Genomic DNA, 20,279 nt, shown 5'->3' with positions numbered 1-20,279 from the left:
TTTCACACACAAGTACAGTTCAATGTGCTCTACAAAAAAGCCTATTGGACCATAAAAATCCACCATGATGGATTTTTTGCTAATTTGCATAAACAGGTATATGAATAGAACTTTTTGAATTTTGACTTTATAAACACCAAATTGAGTATACAGAGATACGGAGATAGACTTATAAATGAGCAAGATCGGTTGAAAAACATGGCCGCCATCAACCAAAAATATCTTTACAAAGGGCGGGGCTTAGCAAATATTAGCCATAAGTCATCAACCATTTGTCCAATCATCATAAATCTTGGAACATCACGCGTATCTGAAAACCTAGTGGACAGAATTTCACCAAAATTGGTGTGCAAACTCTGGGGGCGAGTATTAACCCAAATCTGGAGTGCCACATTGATTGGTGCAAGTGGGCGTGGCTTATCACCTTTTCACTCATAACTCAAGATGCCTTGGAGCAAACCTCATGAAACTCACTAGAGACATCCTGCGCTATCTCCTGAATATTCATACCAACCGCTTGCAGCTGTATTTGAATATTGCAGCGTTGAAGAGTAATCCCTACCAGGAAGATGTGTGATGGTGGAGAAGGAAGAATTGGAAGAAAAACTGTGAGCTGTACCAGATGACAATTGCTTAAGAAGGACAACCATCAATTTCTTGCACGCAGCAAAGTGTTAGGTGTTTATATTACACTGGTTAGAAAAGATCTTTGGAAAAAAACACTCTATGCTGGCAGACGGTGCTGTAGTAAACACCACCATGTGCTAATGTTAATCACGGCCAGAATCTGAATCTTCTGTCTCCTTTACGCAGAGCCAGAGTGGTACTGAAAAGGGGAGATTTGGAGAAGCTTTGAAAGATCAAAAAAAGTTAAATGTGACTTTAAATACTGGCAAAGTCACACCAGTAACCACAGAGGATATGTAGCTAAATCTCCTGAGCAAATAGCAAACTGTTTGCTGGCAGAAGAAATGTACTGTCTAAGAATTCACAGCTGTTTTGGATGCACCATCTGTCACATTATTACTGTAAAATTGCACCAAAAAAGGCAAATGTACCACTAACAGAAATGCTTGATCTTTACTGAGCATGAATGTAAGTTTATATGCACAGAAACCTTTTCATTTCAGTTTTGATAGCATCTGACAAATACACCAACCCCACATCCAAATTATCAGGGAACTCTAAACACTTTGGTGTTTTCCCTAGGTTGATTGCTTTGAGATAGAGGCCCTGATGGGTGGGGGACACTGAGCAAAACTCAGCAGAGACTCAGCAGCCACACATCTCTGCTTTCTCTGTTTGTCTGTTTAGCGTTGTGAGGTTAGGCTAACCCACTGTTGCTAACTTTGGAGCTTACCCTCTTCACTTTTCCAGCAGTTGGGGAAACAACAGACATGACTTTTCTTTGTCTTAAGAAGCTGCAGTATTTATTAACTGACACACTGTAGCCTGTACTGTACATTAACTGCCAGATTGACAACTTAATGCTAACCTTTTCCTCTGCTCCGCTTGCATTCACCGTCACTTTTCTGCCGCTCGCACTGGCTCGACCACACACTCCCTACACACACACACACACACACATTACGCACTGCCCTGTTCCTTAAAGGAGCTACGATACTAAGAGTTTCCCAGGCAATGACACAGACTCACGTTCCATAACAGCGCTGCACAGGAAGGCCCCCAACATTATTGCTTTCCGAATGAATTGATATTTGGCGTTATTTTTAGCAATGACATTTTTTTTTTTTTTTCCTGGCGGGGATTCTCCTGGCCTGGCGACCTGCCAGTTCTATACAATTTTAACGGAAACACTGCACTTCGCCTGACCTCTAGTTGAGTTGCGGCATCCTGGGACAGGATGTCTCACAGAATAGAAGTGTCCATGGACTCTGCCAACTTCAACAATACCACTATCATTTAATTTTTTTTTAATTTTTTTTTTTACAGATTAGAGGACAAGGCTTCATCTCCAGAACTGATGTAATTTCTCTGACCTACAGAGAAAGTGTTTGTTTTTTCCGGTGAGATGTCCAACTTCTCTTTTGCTTGGTAACAAGCTTCATAAAGTCTGCATTTAAAATTACTCGCATAAGCCAAAACATTTCGTTCCAGTTTAGTGGCTTTCAAGCTGTCCTACAAGGGAGCCAAAGTACCACGAGCAGAGTGGCCAAACAGATGGAACTCCTATGGAACTGACTTAGCTCCCAACATTAGCCAAGGCAAGCCCTCTTATGCAAAATTCATGGCGCAATCGTTTTCAGGTCAAGCTTTGATCTGGATTAAAAACACTGTGAGATAAATGACTTGCACCTCACCTTGCTTTCACATTTAATATATGCATTAAACACTGTGATGAGTAAAAGCAATATCCTGTTTCAGCATACCTTCAGTTTTACAGTCTCAAATTAACTGGTGTGCTGATATTCCCAAAGACATAATGTTACCCTCTTGGGATTGAAAAATGTTGACTATTTTTATGGGATCCACTCCTTCACTGTTACTATAATTTCCTGGGAAACCATAATGCTTCCAAACAGAAGATGAAAATCACATGGGTGGCTGTTCTGACTCAAGTTTCTCATCCGTGCTCACTATACACAAAGTGCTAGCTATATTAGCTGGACTAATCTAAACAAGAGCTGTTTAGCTGACAGTAAATGACTGCACCTCATGCTCTGTCAAAAAGACTGAGGTATAGTTAATTAGGAACAAAAATGTTAACCAAACCAGCTACAAAAGAAACTTAAGTTCTTGTGACATGTGTTAACAAGCTCTAGTTTTCTTTTAAATGGAGCGAACCTAAATCAACCAACTACAAAAAGGTGACAAAGGAAATTTTTCCACAAAGAAAATCAAGTGTAGATGTGATCTCACCTCTCAACATGTTTGGCTGTGTTTAACTGTGTTTAACTAAGCTTAACTGTTTGGACTACGTTCAACTGCAGTCAACTGGCAGTACCAGAATATTACCGTAAACCGCAGCTCTTTATAGCTGTGGTTTGGAAAATTCCATAGCGATAGTGTCCTAGTTAAGACACCCAGTCATCTGTATACTGACCTAAACATCTGTCAATGCATTTACCTCTGACTCTGACCAAACACATACAGCTTAAGAGTCTGTGATTGCATGTATGTGTCACATGCATACTCTGGTATGTACTTGTATTGTGAGTCTGATTTATTCTACTCCGGTCCGGTATCTGAAATATAACAGAACAGTTCGAGTCGGTGCCGCTAGTAGCAGGAGGAAGATGATGGCCTAACAAACATCTGCTCTGTATGAGCCAATGACAGGCTCTTTAAACATACACCCACCTACCCACCCACATCTGCTCTCTGTTATCCAACAAGGCCTTGCACACAGACAGACACAGCCACAGGGCCATACACAGACACACATACACAAATCTCTCCTATGTGATCAATTACTAGGTCCACAAAGCCAACCCATCATCAGAAACAGAAAGAAAAAAATTGACACAGACAGCCAGAGACCAAAAGACGGAGAGGAAAGAAAAGAAATTGTGTGATTCTAAAATAAGATTCTTGATATTTTTGGGGTAAAAAGTTGGAAAACTGTGGTGCCATTATAAGACAGCTGCATTTGCTTTCTGCGCTAACCAAACAAATAGCTCAATCTTAACCGCGAAAGATAGATCGGCTATGTGTCATTTGATGGCTTGTTATCAAAGCTTGCATGAAAAAAAAAAAAAAATTAAACCATATCAAATGCATGAGCACACACGCAGAAACATATTCTCACGCATGTACCGCCGATGATAGCTGTACCAAACTCTGTCCAAGTCAATAAGCCAGCATGTTGGCTAGCCAATATACTCTGCCCAGTTCTGCTTTGCCACACTCCTCCGATGATCTCTCAGTGTGAGTTGTGTGTGTGTGTGTGTGTGTCTGTCTGTGTGTCTGTGTGTCTGTGTGTGTGTGTGTGTGTGTGTGCGTGCGTGTGTGTGTGCAAATGCGCGTCCACGTACATTTGACTGGCGCCACACTACTTCTGGGAGTAATTATAAAGACATAAAGCAGATAGTTGAAGATTGCTGTTTTATGCAACACTGAGAAACACATATGTGCATGAGTATACAAAAAATATGATGTTCTGGTTTGTCTGTAGTTCATGAACACTTTCATTTGTCCACACTGACACTATGTCATCACAATGAGACTAGATAATTCAAACACTTAGCGTCCTGGGGGCTCAGACAGCACCTGTCATGGTCCAATAAACTATCGAGTAAAGAAAAATATGGTTGAACATTATTTAAAACAGACAATAAACAATTTGAATCTCGTGGACGCGATGTGTGTCGACAACCTCGCTCCTTTTAAGCGCCGCAACTCCGTCAAATCCGGTCAGACGTCATACACACATGAAAAGGCACTCCTTGTGACTTGAGATAATTGCCTTGTAATTATCATATTTAGATTTTTCCTTCAGTATCATATCTTCATTTCCTATTTACATCATCCAAAGTATGATGTTAACTGCTGCGGGAAAACTCTTATCATATTCGTGCCAGAAATACATGAAAATGTGCTTTTTAATCTTCTTACATTATCAATACATTTCTTGACGTTAACATGATATATCCCTGGAACGGTTTAACTGTCCTCTATCTAGTCATATACACATAGTTGTGGATTTAAGGGCAAACGACCCAAAAAATTTCAAGCTGTGTTAAACTTTTTTTTTTTTTTTTTTTAAATCAAAACTGTTCTTGAGCATAGCATAATATAAAGTATCACTCACATGCCAAATGATGGCATTTTTTTAGCCTGACTACATGGAAAAACAACATATGGTGTGCCTACTTAAGCACAAGGTTCGAGGGATTACATGGAAAAGTGTGATGAGATAAAGAACATAAAAGTGAGATAGTTAAACTTTTTTTTTTTTTCTCAAGGCACCAGATTGGATGTCAGCATATTTCTATGTACTAGGGTTGGGCCTAAACCACTGAGCCATCATAACAACGTGATTTAAAAGCCCCCCCCTACCCTCCCCACCCCGTTCCCCCACCCCACATCTGCTGGGCTGACTGCTGTTTTTTTTTTTTAATTTATTCACTGGTATATTCTGCAGTTACATCACTATGACTAGTATTTAAAATTCTTTTTATAATCAGATGATCTGTTTGATGAGGTAGCTTACACGTGGGCTATAGGGAGGAAAAGTAAGGAAAGACCGGGTGAGTGGGTGAGGATGGGCTGTGACTCGGCTCAAATGTACAAAAAAATAGAAACAGTAGTTAATATCCAACATACATACATATAAAAAGTATAAAAGAAAGTATATATAAAATATAGTACAACCCCCCCTCCCAACAACATCATCATCCATCGCGATGTTCGCCATGTGCCAATTCGGTAGGCATCGCCCAACTCTAGTATGTACCCCAGTTTATGTGTGTTTGACATTCACCGACACATGACCTTTAACACAGCCAGCAATGAGCTTTCACCACGTGTTCAGCAGGAAGGAAAGACATGGGAAACACATACACCCAAATTACACAAACATGTTAGGGCGCACACACACATACAGACACACACACACACACACACAAAACCCGCCCCCTACCACAGATTTCCACCCACACACCCTCTGACCATCCTACACACACACACACACACACACACACACACACACACACACACACACACACATACGACCCCTGTTCGCTACAACTATGAGTCACACTGCTGGGAACTCCATGCTTTCCCCATTACTACTGATTGGCTGGCTGACTGTCCTAACACGCTGAGGAGGAAGAGGTAAAGAGTTTAGTAGGTAACAGAATGGAGATGACAGAAAGGGGTAAAAGGGGGGAAAAAAGAGAGACGAAGACCTACTGAGATTAAAGAAAAGAGGAGTGAGAGAAAGAGGAGATAAGCAAAACATGAATGAAATAGTGAGAGAAAGGGAAAACAGACAGACAGCGCGCACACACAAGTGTGTAATATACCTCAGCGGTCATTCAACTATACCCAAGAGCATTGTGAAATGGTATTTTTTTTACTTCCAGGCACAGCACAGTCCAAACCAAAGGGAAAAAAAACAAAAATCCTAGGTTAGAGAACATAAAAATGAGAAAGGCATGCGTTCTTGATTACTACTGTCTGACTGTCTGCTCAAAAATGCTGCTGAGAAAGAGACAAACAAAAAAGGAAGAAAGACACAAGAAGAGATACAGAATAATCTCAATGAAATCTACATACAAGTACATTTCTGTCCTGCGAGTCACAGCCGTGAATAAACAAAGCACTTATTCAGTGTAGACAGTTCATAAAAGCAAGTTCTAAACTAGACACTTGATGTTTGGTAAATAGGAAGTGATACATTTTACACATCCAATGAGTTTGCAGTAAGTATAGAACAACTGGATCGTTAACAGTAGCAACTATCGTCACTATTGTCAATACAATCCCTGGGTTTTGGTAGGTAAATAAGTATTAAGAGTAAAATACTTTTTTTGATACATTAGTTGGAGAAATATATATTTATTTATCATCAAAACCCTTTTTTCATTACTAAAAGAAGCCAAAGTTCTCAAACGATCCTCTAAAGTCACCATTGCGAGAGAGAATGAGAGAGAGACAGAGAGAGAGAGAGAGAGAGAGAAAAAAACTTCCATTACTGGTAAGTATGTTGGAAAAACACCAGCACCATGAGCTTTCACACCAACAATGGAGACATAAAAATGAAAATAAAAACAAACCACACTAATGAGGACCAAAAGAAGCAAATCAAAACCACATGGAAAAATGAAAACACAGAAAAAATATCAAATAAAAATGAATGACCGCAAGAAAAAAAATCCAGCACATCACCCCTTCCTTACATCTTGTGCTGTTACGTTTACCGTTAGGTCGTGTCACAGGTCATGTCACGTGTTTTTCCTTCAAAAAACTGTGTGAATGCAAAAAAATACGTTTTAAGCATGTTGGACTTTATCTTGGATGATATGCTCTCTCTCAATCCCACACTCATCATTTGGGATTGCTTATGTTTAATTTACTGCAGATTGAGCAATTCAGTTGAAACTGAGGTGGAGGAGGAGGAGGAGGAGGAGGAGGAGGAGGAGGAGGAGGGGGAGAGAAGATGGAAAAGAAGAAGAGAACGAGATAAGAAAGAAAGGAGAACGGGGAAGGAGATGAGGAGGGGAAAACAAGAAAAAAAGAAAGGAGGGACGTGGTAGGGTAGATAAAGAGAAGCAGCAAAGACAGACGAGCAGAACAACAGTAAATACAGAGTAGGATACAGATCATCATAAGAGAAAACATTCATGTCTTCTTAAAATTCTTTCAACCACAGACAGTCAGTAATAAGGACACCTGCCTCAAAAAAAGAAACGTGTTTAAACAGATGAAAAAAAAAACAGAAGAAACATTTGGAAAGATATTATCTAGTAAATGAGCTGAAACATGAAAAACTACTGAACACAGTCTACTCAAGTCAAGTCAAGTAACACCTGGATTGTACAATATTATTTCTAACCGTGTCGTCCAATATTTTCGTTTCTTCTTGACATTTTTGTGGTGTAAATATCAAAAAGCGATTCACATGCAGACCTTTGAAAAAAAAAAAAAAAAAAAGTGTTATACAGGCTAACATTGGTGGGCTACCACATATCATTCCAAACATCAACTGTAAACCACCGTGACAAACAGGGCAAAAAAAAAAAAACAGTTTTTGGTGGCTTGTTTTTCGTGCCATGTTGAATCAAACTTTCTCAGCCTGGATCAGGTAAAAAAGATCATGCAGTAAAAGCAAACAGCCTGCACGCACCGAGCGCCAGGCTGAAGCAAAAAAACACAAACACACACACACACACACACAGCACAGTTGAGCAGCACAGCAACGCTGCCAGATCTACAGTAGAACTATTCAGTCGAGGCAGACAGTGGGGCAAACAGACCCCTACATATGTCAGGCTGAAGTGAATACTCCAAAAGATCATCCGCGCTGTTCGCGGCGGAATCGACAGTGTGACTATTCAGGACAAAACCAGACAGCCGAGCAAACATATTCAATGTGATCTCATAACGGCCTTCTAAGTAGGTTAGATTTGAATCGACAGAAAAGCCTGTGCAAGACAAAAAAAAAAAAATCGTCAGCAACCTCGTTACTGCTTGAATGATTTGTTGGAAGCAGGATGCGACGCGAACTATGACAAAGTTTCTCTCACAGGATAAATGAGCGGCAAATAGAGAGAGAGAGAGAGAGAGCCTCATCAGACTGTTTGGCTGGGCTGCACAGACCTGGATCACAAACAGCCAACCATCCAACCAGTTTGCTTGAGATAGTACGGCAGATAAGGAGGGCTGATTTACAGTGTACCACCATGATTTGGTTTCAAAGTTTGTTGATTTTGTGGCACTCAGTGTTGTTGTGCACGTGTCTTTTGTGTTTGTGTGTGTGTGTGTGTGTTTGTGTGTGTGGGTGTGTGTGTGTGTCTGTGTTTGTGTGTTTGTCTCTTGAGTGATCCAGGAGTCAGATTAAAAAGCCTTTCTTTTTTTTTTTTTTTTTAAGATCAAAGGCAGTATCACAGGATGGGAGGTTTTCAGAGTTAAAAATCTGTCGTGAAGTTTTTACTCCGTGACAGACGACTTCTACCAAAATATTATCCAATTAAACACGGTTGCTATAATAATCAAAATATGCTTATTTACTACAGGAAGTAGAGGCGTGTTTCTTATTCCCAGTCTTTACTAATGTGCCATTTGATGTGAGACTTTGCACATTATTTTTTTTCATCACAGCTACTTTCTAGATCACAGTTTACACATGTATAATTATTTGGTGCTTTAAAATTAGACTAATCATACAGCAGTCTGTTAATTATAGGTTTAGAGACACTACTCTGTACTTGCTGCTCCTATTCTGCATGAAAGGGTGGTCAATTGTGAGTATAAATAATGAAGAATAGGCGCATGTTGTATATTTTCATGCTGCAGTATCTCTTGACTAACAACTATGACTCTGCGTAACTAATACAAAATAAAATGCAAAATAAACTACAGGCTAAGGCTCATTTGTCTTATCTAACCATCTATTCTAGATCAAAAGGGACAGATCTTCCTGCCAACAAACTTTTTTTGGCTCAGAGCACTGTTTTTGTGGGCTGTCAACACTGCCTGCTTGGCATTTCGCAACCAGCCTTTACATCGGCAATAAAACTGTCGTCAAAAGAACATTCAGTTTGGCAGAAAAATACCGACAGCAGTAGGCAAACAATGCCATATTTAGCTAACTCCGATCAGCCATTTATTCAAGGTGAAACTGATAAAGCGCAAGCTCAGAGCTCTGAAGTGATTCAGACCAATTGTAATCAGCTAACATTTTCAAAAAAATGTACTTTAGCCTTTTCAAGAGCAATTTAAAAGTCAAACCCAGTCCAAGGACATCTAACAATTCAAAGTTACCCTACATGCCTAAAAAGGATTTCTTACTCTACTACTAAAATATCTATGCAGCTACAGCAATGCAGATGTTTTGTGCTCTAATTATATCTTCATATTTAGCCCTATTTCATTTATCATTTAAATATTTACTTCTCTCTAACAAAAGGATTGATTCCCATGTCGGTCTGCTATTCACAGAACATCATGTTTCAAGTTTCTTCCTGCCTCTCTGCAGCGAATCTAGTGCTAATTGACGTAGTTGCCGTCAATGTGTTGACAGAAGATACAATGCGTTTACATGGTGTTGCTGAGAGCTGACATCCACAAGCTCTCAGTCCCCCCTTCCTGTTACATAAGTGTGTTAAGAATACATATGATGGTCAGAGGACAAAAAGGCCCGCCTCCACTCTTCCCAAGAACCACAAAAACACCTGAAACTATAGTTACTCATACCTAAATGACAAAATAAGGAATCACATGAGCATCACGATATGACACATGGTTGTGTCCTCATACCGCCCATGTGATGAACTACTGAAGCTACCTGACAACAGTTTTCACTGGAACCAGTTTCTACTAATGCAGCTTTTTCCTGTTTACACTGATAACAAGGACAAAAACAGACCTTATCGAATGCAAAAAAAAAAGGAGAGTTTGGAAACTTTTGGCTGCAGGGAGGAACGTCAGCTCATCTACTGAAGTCTTGGCTTCATTCTCCTTTGTTTCTGTCACCTGCCCGCCAAATCAGATATGATCACCATGCTCGATAACATCCATTTATCCTCCTTTAAGACTGCTAACGCTCCATGAAGACAACAAACACAGCGGGAGCGGAGAGGGAGGGGAAGCCTAGGGGGCTGACAGACAGCAAATCAAATAATAAGAAGATAAAGGTGAAAATGAGCAAAAGGAGAAACAAGACTGGAGGGATAGAAAAAGAGAGGGAAAAGCAAAAAGATGTATGTTAAAGGTCGGAGCAGGTTCCTATCTTCCATAGACATTCCTACAGAATTGTGTCATCACGAGTCCACACACACTCACACACACGTTCGCGCCACCTGAGACATTTTGCTTCATCATAACTGACTGTCACCTGATTTAAACAGACAAGACTATCACTAATGTATGACCGGTCGAGTAAAAATAGCCGCCTTGTTGCCGCAGAAACACATGAAAGCAATGTGGTCTGACACTCTTTCTACTGGACTGAACCGCATACTTCTCTGCCTCTGAGACATCTCACACTTTTAGGTACTGAGATGATGTTCTTACGCAGAGTCATGAGCGGTGACATTTTCAAACACTGTGTGGCCTCTAAAACCTGGACCACCCACTGTTACAACCATTTAGCTGCAACTCCTGTTTAGAGCAACATAAAAGAGTTAATAGGAGTGCTTTTGTTTGTGCCAACCATCTGAGCCCTCTGCTCTACTCCAGGTTATTCCTTTAAGTGTCAGCACTCAGTCAGCACAAATGGATTCATCAGGGCTTGTTTTCATCTTTTCAAAGCCTTTTTTTTTTTTTTTCACATACAGGATGAAAAACAAGCTCTACAGAAAATTAGCCCAAAACTGATAAATCCATCACGGTAAACAGGAAAATTTATTTTGATTATGTCAGTTTCTCTTCTAGTGACTGTTCGCTGCGTTTTCATGTCAGCGTATGAGTTACTCTCTACTTCATCACAATGAACTACAAAAAGTCTACTGAGGAATAATCACTGTAATCCGGACATAAATGTAAAACCATTCATCTCCATGTTCTCATCTAGCTGTTAGCTTGACAATTAATGCTAAACTGTGCTTGACGCTGTTAAATGAACACTAAAGCCAACAACACTGACATTGTCTATTAAAATAAAGAGATAAAGAAAAATGTAACAATAATAAATTTCTTCTAGTCAAGCTTTGGTCTACAAAGGATATAAGCATAACTAAAATTTCCATCCCATGCAAATAATAAACAATATGGTCTGATAATGCAAAACTGACTCTTCCCCTTCTGCACGGTGGTGACAAAGCCTTTCGTAAGCATTTAATCATTCAAAAGACTGTGAGTGCATTCTGATACACTGACAGAGTTAAGGGGTGAACTTCTAGATTACCAAACACAAACACAGACCAGGCTTTCCACCAGAAAAGTTGTTAGGCCCAGCATGAGGAGTGAGGGGAGAGGGGCCGTGACACGGAGTAGCAGAGTGAGACGTCTGTCCTCCCTCCTGCTGTCTGCTGTAAACACGTTTAGCTGTTAGTGAGCAGCGGCTCTCATGTCTCCCCAGGTCTCGGTGCTTGTTTTTTGGCAGAGACTCTCCCGCTCTCTGCCTTCCTTCAGATGGTAGGTGAGTTGCTCTGGTAGCTGCAGCCTCACTGTCCCACACACACACACACTCTCTCTCTCTCTCTCTCTCTCTAGACCGCACACTCGCTGAACACTTATTCCTTAAAGCAGCTACGCTACTTATGTAACACATTTTAGTTTAGTAAACATCTTAAAAAACAATCCCCCGATGCTTAGACCCGGAAGGGGGTCGACTCAAGTCTGGCTTGCAATGCGCTGGCGGAAAACCCTGTACACATGGCATTATTCACACCAGGAAATGTCCCGTCTTATCCCGTTATGCAAGAGACCTGTCACGTGAATTAACAGCAACAGTTGATCACACTGTGTGCCCACTGGCTGGGGAATCCCAACCTGCAACCTTATAGCCAATGGCAACATCCTCTTACAATAGAGTATATCTCAAAGCTTCACTGGCAAAATTTTCCACGCTTTCTAAAGCCTAGACAGACCAGCTCCAGTCCTAGCCAAAGCTGTCTGCATTTACTGATAGCTGTTCCCAAAACAATGTGTCTTTAGTACTGTGGAAGTACTGTTCGTGTTTCAGAACTCGTCAATATTGATATGAAAATCCACACATCAGGGAGAAATATAACAATGAGACTTCAAAGTGTCTGCCATTTTTTAAACAAGTTAATGTGGATCCTGGGCAGTTCCATTTGAACTCACTAATTTCTTGGCTACCTAACTTGTAATGGAGAAAGACATGAAACCGCAGCATAACACCACTACTTACACTGAACAAAGACAAGGATCGCTTTCATTTTATGTCAGACATCAGGTTGACAAACAGGACATTTTCAGGATAGCGGTGACGGTAAATATTAACACCTGCAGGGTGTAAATCAACACTACCCAGCCAAAACATTGGTATATTCTCACCACCGCAGCTGGTAAATCAATCCCTGGTATTCTTAGTGCTGGTTTAGTAAGTAACCACGAATGATTCGGAGGCAGAATTTTACACCAAAGCAATCAATAGAGTGCTTTTCTCCAGCACAGCCTAATATCCTACCAAGCTTTAAAAAATCTCTCCATTAAGCTGTATTTTCAGTCAACAGAGCACAGGACAGAGTAGTTACAGTATATACGGCTGAACTAATAGATGTTGCTTTTACTGGCAAGACTGTAGCAAGAATGCTCACAGTCAAACGTATATGCAAACTTCACAAAAACCTCTATGACAAAAGCACTCTGTGAATTTTGGGTTTATCTGTCTTCGTGGCCGGTTGATACAAATATTATTCTGTAGTTTCCTGTAGAGGAAGCCTGTAGATGTCCAGAGGATTATACAGAACATCTGCATAGGAAGGAAGCATATTTTAAACATTAAGCTTCCTTAGAACTTTCTAAGTATGTATGCTGTTTGTCAGTGCAGTCAAGCTTAACAATTATTCACCCCAACGAGTGATAAGCACATGGTGGAGCTGTCAACATCAACCAGTTGACTGCTGCTGGCCACAGAAGAGGGTGATGAGTGCTCTTCTCTTTGTTTCCATTACCACCCAAAACATTTTTATCATTCTTTTCTTTTGTTGTTTTCTTAAAAAGAATACATTTTTCAGATTCTTTTTTTTTTGTCTGGAGGTCATCACATCACCCTTTATGACCCTAAAATTCCTTAAAAAGCATCTCTGGATAATAGAAAGTACGACTGGTAGGATGATAGCGACAGTTAGCTACTGTCTATTCCTAGTGAGCATTGTGACACTGCAGAACTTAAGATTACTCCTCTCATCGACACATATGTGAAAGTATTGTTGTTTACAACCATATAAACATTTTAAACACATATATGCAATTGCAAATGTAAGCAAGACCTGGATTTTCCTTAGTTTCCTACACCACACGTGCCAAACATATGCAAAGGACTAACACAAATTATAAGTGGACTGGTATCTCTCTTTCACCACCACTGCAATGTATTTAATGTCTTCTCTCGCGCAAACTAATACCAGCCTTGAAGGTGCTAAGAAAGACCAACATCTGTATATGTGCAGCAAAACACTGTCAGTTTCTATAAACTGAGACGTGTGATAGAGATTGTACTAAGAGTGGATAAAGTAGGATGGACAACAGGAAGATTAACTCAACAAATACATGATTATTAGTGGCCACAATGAACTAAGACCTACTCTGAGCTCCTCGTGTTCAGAAACTGATCCATTGCATAAGTGCACTTTGAAACTTCATACTCCTGAAGCTTCTTCTCTTACAGCTGCTGGGATGGCAAATTTAGTTAGATATACAAATGTAAAACAAGGTAACAAAAATACACCATGACCCACAATAATGCATTCTCTGTCTCGGCTAACCATGAACAAATATGCTTCCTTTTGGCCTTAAACTGTAGTGCCAAAGACAATATTTCTGCAGGCAACAGGTAGGAAACTTACTTATGAAGGAGAAAGGAGACACCCCTGTTCACGGAAATCATAATTATCATGGCAGGAATTATAACAAGGCCAAACAGCGAGTGCCATGGATGCCCTGGAGTGTGGCCACAATGCCCCTTCTAAAATTAACTACCCACACGGCCAGTTCGGCATGCCCTGTTTTGAACCGGCTGTTGTGCCCTTAAAGGAAAGTTGCAGATTTCCTTATTTAAAACTACATGCAATACAGCAAATAAACAAACTCACTTTCCCAGTCACATTAGAAATCAACTGTAGCACAAGATTTCCCCCCACTCCTGCAAATATATGTGCAACATTAACGTAAACATTAACAGCTAACCCGCTAGCTATTATTAGCTAACAATTAATGTTATGCGATAAGCACAAGCAGCTAAACACTGTACGGTGTCAGTATTAGTACACGTCGTGTTTCAAAGTTTAAGACAGATCAGGAGAGTCTGTCAGCTTGCATTGGCAGCTATCATCCTAGTCTCTCCTTGAGAAGTTTCTCATCACTGTGTTTAATGTTTAACATGTAAAAAGTGTTTTAAGTCATTTTGTGTTACTGCTCCTATGATCTCAGACTCAAATTCTAATAGTTCCATGGGTGTTGAAACTTGTTCAGATTCATTTTGATCACCCTTATCCCATTTATAGACTTTATTTTATCTTTATTATTTTCACAATTAATATAATGCATTGTTCACATTTAAAAAAAAAAAGATCAGACATCATTTTGTGGAAAAACTCAAACAGTCAGTATACAGCTTTAATAAACTCAGTACCATTGGGTTTGGCCATGGTGCCCTACAATTTGGCCATGATGCCCTAATAAATTTGTATTTATCAGAGGCCAAAATAGCCTTGCCCTAAAAATGACTTAATTCCAGGCCTTGAATCATACATCCATATTCAGCTATTTTCTGTTCTGTAACACACATATTAAGGGAACAGCTATTGCTGCTTTACCTTGAATTAGGTAAACTAGTTGAATTAAATCTGCTGGCTGCAATAAGGTCTCCTATCTAAAAGATGCAACTAATTTCTCTCTTGAAACTTTTTCATAGAGAGAGAAACTCTTAACATCTAGCAAATATTACACCTTCACTATCACTATCACAACACGATCACTATCTTTATTGGTCAGTTGACCCCAAAAGAAGCCACAACTCCAAACCACAAAGCTAAGCTCAACTTAAGTGGTTTGACCTTGTGGCTTGGAGCTGTGGGAACTGTAGCAAATGCAGACAATCTGGGTAGAAGTAGAAATGAACGAGCCAGTTTGGAATTAAATAATTTACAATTCTTTGTCACAAAATAACTCCTCAAAAGTACCGAACAATTGAGCACAGCTCTTGGTGAGTATGAGTGGGGATAAACTGTTTCAACAGCAGCAGAGAGGAGGAGAAAAACCCCAATCTAGGCCCCTCAGAGTTGGTTTAATATCAAAAGCTGGCTCTTTCTGTCTTTCTGTCTCACACACACACACCAAGAGAAGTATGGCCTCAGACCTGGCAAGCAGCGCTCGAGTTCTTGGAGCAGCTCTCTCTCTAATTTAAAGTTGATTGCTATGGGCCCTCCGTGTGTGACTAGTGAAATATGAGTGTGGAGAAGAGAGTATGGAGGCTTGGACTGAGTTTAGCTCTGTGTGTGTGTGTGTGTGTGTGTGTGTGTGTACGCACAAAAGTACTGGATCGTCTGCGTTTGTGCCTATGTATGCATATGTGCATGCATGAGTCTGTGTCAAGGTCTATGTGGAGCCTTTGTGCGTGTGTGTGCGTGCGTGTGTGTGTGTGTGCGTGCGTGTGTATGTGGTTTTTGGCCTGGAGCTGGAGCAGCGATTGGGCTGCCAGTGAGAGCTGTCTGCAGGGAATCAGGCGAAGCTAAAGGCCAGCTGAATAACAGTACCTTTCTCAAACTAGAATGAGGTGTTTGGAGGTGAGTTTAACTGAACTGAGCTGTAAGAAAATGAACTGAGCCACACTAAGTTTAACTGTGTCGTTGCCAAAACTGCGAAGAGAAAGAGAAAGAGAAAGAGAAATGATGGACATTTCCCTATTGATTATTCCTCTCTGAGCATGCATGTTTTTAATTAAGTAGTTACTTCAAAGATGCTCTTAAAAGTTACTCCCACACTTAACTGTAAATAGGAGTAAATTTCTTGGTAAATGTGTTCTAGTGAAGAATTGTCAAAAGTTGGATTTTCTTAGTAAGAGTAATTTCTCAGTATTTTGATAAATGCACGCAATGACCTTAACCACTCTGCAGTTTATGTAACTACACGAGGCCATACTAAACAAATAGTATCTAAAAGTTGCCTTGAATCCTCAATGTCTACACTTCCATTGCAAGCTCTAACTTATAAGATTTTCCTCAACATGTTTATTAAAAAAAACCCAGCTTCCCTCTGTATCCCGTTCACACGTTAGAAACCGAATGATGTCGCGAACTGTCATGTAAATGTCCGTGTCTTATACTTTATCTTACACCCTGATGGTGTCTGTCAAAACACGGGAATCGTCAGCCATGCCTGAATGAAAGCGTTTCACTTTTCTCAGAGATCACCATGGATTTCCCTTTCCTTTTTTGGATGCCTGTAAAACCTGAGTCCAAAGAGCGCGATTGTTCCCTGAGAGTATTTTTAAATCCTTTTTTTCTGTTTTCAGTCACAATGTTTGGAAAGCAAAAAATACACCCCGATGTTCTTTTTATAGAGACAGTAGACTAGGGTAGGCTAACTTCCCAGAGGTAAACAGCGAGGTGCCCGGTGTCTCTCGTTTTTCTCACTCTGTGTACAGTTAAGTTTCACAGTGGTAAAAGTGGTTAAGAGAGTGGGGGAGCTGATGTTCTGCTGGCATGACGGTTGCAAAACCAGCTTTCTGAAAAGCAATGAGAATCTGACAAACTTACAATTAAGAAACATCTTCCTGATTAGGCCGCGATATTGTCAGAGATGCTGCAGGGAGTGGTCAGGTGTTTTGGCTCTTCTCTCCAACCTCTCTGCATAGAATCAAACTGGGAAGCACTGTAAACCAGTGTAAAAACATCTTGAGATTGGCTTAACCAATTCTATATTTTGGTTTCACCGCTATATGGGAGCGCAGTAGTCAACTGGACATGAATCGGTTAACCGACAGAGAACTACAGTCTATGAATGTGAATTCTTTCCTCCTCTCAAGTTACCAACAGTGACAAGCCATTTGGCTCAAAAAAAACAAAAAAAAGCAGGAATGTCAAAATCAAAAAATATACAAAATGAAGTCGGCCCAATCCCAATAAATCAGCCAAATGAGATTTTGACAATTTCACTCTGAAAGACGGTAACATGTGCCAAACTCCCACCATCAAACAAATGATCATGACTCCTCTGCGCTGAACAAATATTACCTTGAGCAACTTTTAAGCTTAATACAACAGGGAAAAAATCCCTCTCATCCATACTCATCATGACTGGTTTATATCAGATTTGTCTTTTTCTGTCAGCTTTTTCAAAAAGACAAACAAAACTGATGACTCAGAACTGAAATACAAGATTTTTTTTTACACAATAATGAAAATCTCCCTCAGTGCCCTGTACAATATGTGCTCTGTGCTGGCGCTGCAAACTAGCAATTATTTTCATTATGGATTAATCTGTAGGTTGTTTTTTTTCCAATTAAATGATTAGTTGTTTGGTCTATAAAATGTCAGAAAATCCACTGTTTACCAAAGCCCAAGGCGAAACCTCAGATGTCTTGTTTTATCCGACCAATAGCCCACAACCCAAATATATTCAGTTTACTATCACACTAAAGAAACTAGAAAATATTCACACAAGAGGCTGGAAAGACTTAGAATGATTACCAAAAAATAAAAAAAATCTTTCAATTGACTCATCGATTAATCACTGCTGTTGTGCTCGCATCATATCTTCTCCCTGTATAATCCCTTTGAAGCATCACAGGCAGGCCAGGTTGATAAATGTCTATACACTGACGTCACATTAAAAGGATTTTTGGGTCAGGTTCAAATTCTGCCCTTGATGTGCGATGTGCACATCACCTGGTGATACCAGAACACTGATCGCAACATTACTCCTAAACAACTTCACCTCAAACTTACGTAACTTTGACCAGCATTTCTCTTTTAACGGGGGAGACGCTGGATTATCGCTGGATAGTTTTCAGCAAAAGACCTTGCAGCCTCGTCTCCATGCTGGCTCCTTCTACCACCTACCTTCCCTCTCCTACTCCTGAGACGCCCCCAGGGTTCCTCTTTCTGCTTGGTCTGTTTGCATTCCTGTTGAGCTCTATTTAAAGGCTTCATCACTCCACAGGCTGGAGGAATGCACATCTGTAGTGGGACCCCTTCCCACTGTCTCTGTCTGTCTTTCTCTCTCTCTGTGCACATGTGTACAGTATTTGTTTCTAATCTGGTACTTAGTCCATAAACCTTTACTCCAGTTGCCCCGGAACTATGGTTGTGCATGTAAATATACAAAAAGAAAGAGAAGGATGAAGATGAATGTTGTTTATCAGACTAAGAAGTGCTTCCGAATGACTCATGATTTAAAAGTGCCATTCATACTATGCCAGATGTTTTTCTGTGCTTGTGTCTGGGAGATAGAAGCAAAAGAAGAATAATCAATGAGAGTCAATGTAACAACAGTTTTTGTAATGTTTGCGCTCCGTATCTTTCTATCTCTATAATAAAACAAACATACAGCTCACACACTACACTTATCACTAAAACAACACATCAGCTTACTTATAACTATGTCAAATCAAAGATTTTGTTTTCATAGGCTATTTGTCGCTGTATTAACTATAACAATAAATGTAAAATCAAGCCAATAGTCTTGAATATTTGATGTTTTGCTTGTGTTTAACTTCTTGCTTCGTACCAACTTCATCAACAAAATGTCGAAATTAAATCTGAACACAGCTGCAGCAACATGTTTCATCAGCAGTGAAGAAAACACACTCAGTTTATCTCATAATTACCAGGCATGTTTCACCATACATGACAGAATGAAGACATAAAACTTCATGACATTGCTGCGGGCATAATTATAAGGCTTATAATTAAATAATACATGATATATAACAAGTGTTCAGGGTGCTAAACAGGCTATAGAGGTAACAACATGTAAGCTAGCAACATGACACATCCCTACAGTGAATAACATTGGAGTAAATGTCCCTCTGTTCCCGCCTGTCCCGTGTAGGGAGGCGGATAAACTTTTCGCCCCCCACACGCACACAGCTTCCTAGCCGCTAATACCCTCCCCCTCGGTTTGAACAGTTAAAAAGAACCAAACTTACCTTGGAAAATCTCCCCGAGTCAAACAGGCATTATTATATTGTCGCCTTCCATGTTTGGGACTTTGTCGAGTTGTTCTTCGGCTCCCCCCGGAGAGACTGGAGACGAGCTAGCGGGGCAAGAGAGCAACAAAGTCGGGACGAGGAGGAGGAGGAGGAGAGGGGGGGAGGAAGGAGGCCAGACAAGTCGGCCGCCGCCTCGTTGGAGGAGCCGGCTGTCAATCAAGCGGCGGAGTGGGCGGATCGTAGATGCAGAGGGATTACAGAGGCTGAGCTATCAACGCTGATCCCAGGTCTGAGGTCTGAGGAATGTGGCATAGAAAAACAGATACAGGTCTACTGCAGCAGGGTTGTGTGGGTTTGGATATTTGCATCTCTTTTCATATGAAATTTTGTATCAAACTGGCATAGCAAGGTGGTACGGTTGTTAATTTTGCAAGCTGCAAACTATGCGTTTTTTAATGAGTCAATGCAGTTTTAGTTTACAGTGACATTAATGTACAAAATGACTAAACTATGGATGGGTTTATTAATAAAAGCCAATAATTAACTATTAGTTGATGGAACACTGTCCTCATACTCGATTTTGATTTATGTAGCAGTTTTTAAAAAGGGAAGAATGCAATGGGACTTTATTTATTACTGTAGTTTGTAATTTCTAGGTAATCCAACCACAATTTTTTTCTCTCTCTCTCTTGTTTTTATTATATGTGTTTGCCTTAGTTTTAAGAGTGGACAGAGAGGTAAGTGTTGACAAAACACATAAAGATAAAATGGATTCAATTTACCATTAATATGTACTGCTGACTGAGAAAAAACA

General features: G+C 40.2%; 1 protein-coding gene across 1 annotated transcript in view; it reads right to left on the bottom strand.

Moving 5' to 3' along the window:
- Positions 1–19,620, bottom strand: part of il11ra (interleukin 11 receptor, alpha) — a 48,539-nt gene extending 28,919 nt beyond the window's left edge. The window contains exon 1 of the mRNA XM_044333676.1: positions 19,463–19,620. The gene's annotated coding sequence lies outside the window, so the exon portion shown is untranslated. The remainder of the gene's footprint in view (positions 1–19,462) is intronic.
- Between the last annotated feature and the right edge of the window lie 659 nt (positions 19,621–20,279).

Source organism: Thunnus albacares, chromosome 18, assembly GCF_914725855.1.
Source record: "Thunnus albacares chromosome 18, fThuAlb1.1, whole genome shotgun sequence".
Classification (NCBI taxonomy): Eukaryota; Metazoa; Chordata; class Actinopteri; order Scombriformes; family Scombridae; genus Thunnus; species Thunnus albacares.
The sequence above is the reverse complement of the archived record's forward strand: the minus strand, read 5'-3'. Positions and strand labels throughout refer to the sequence as shown.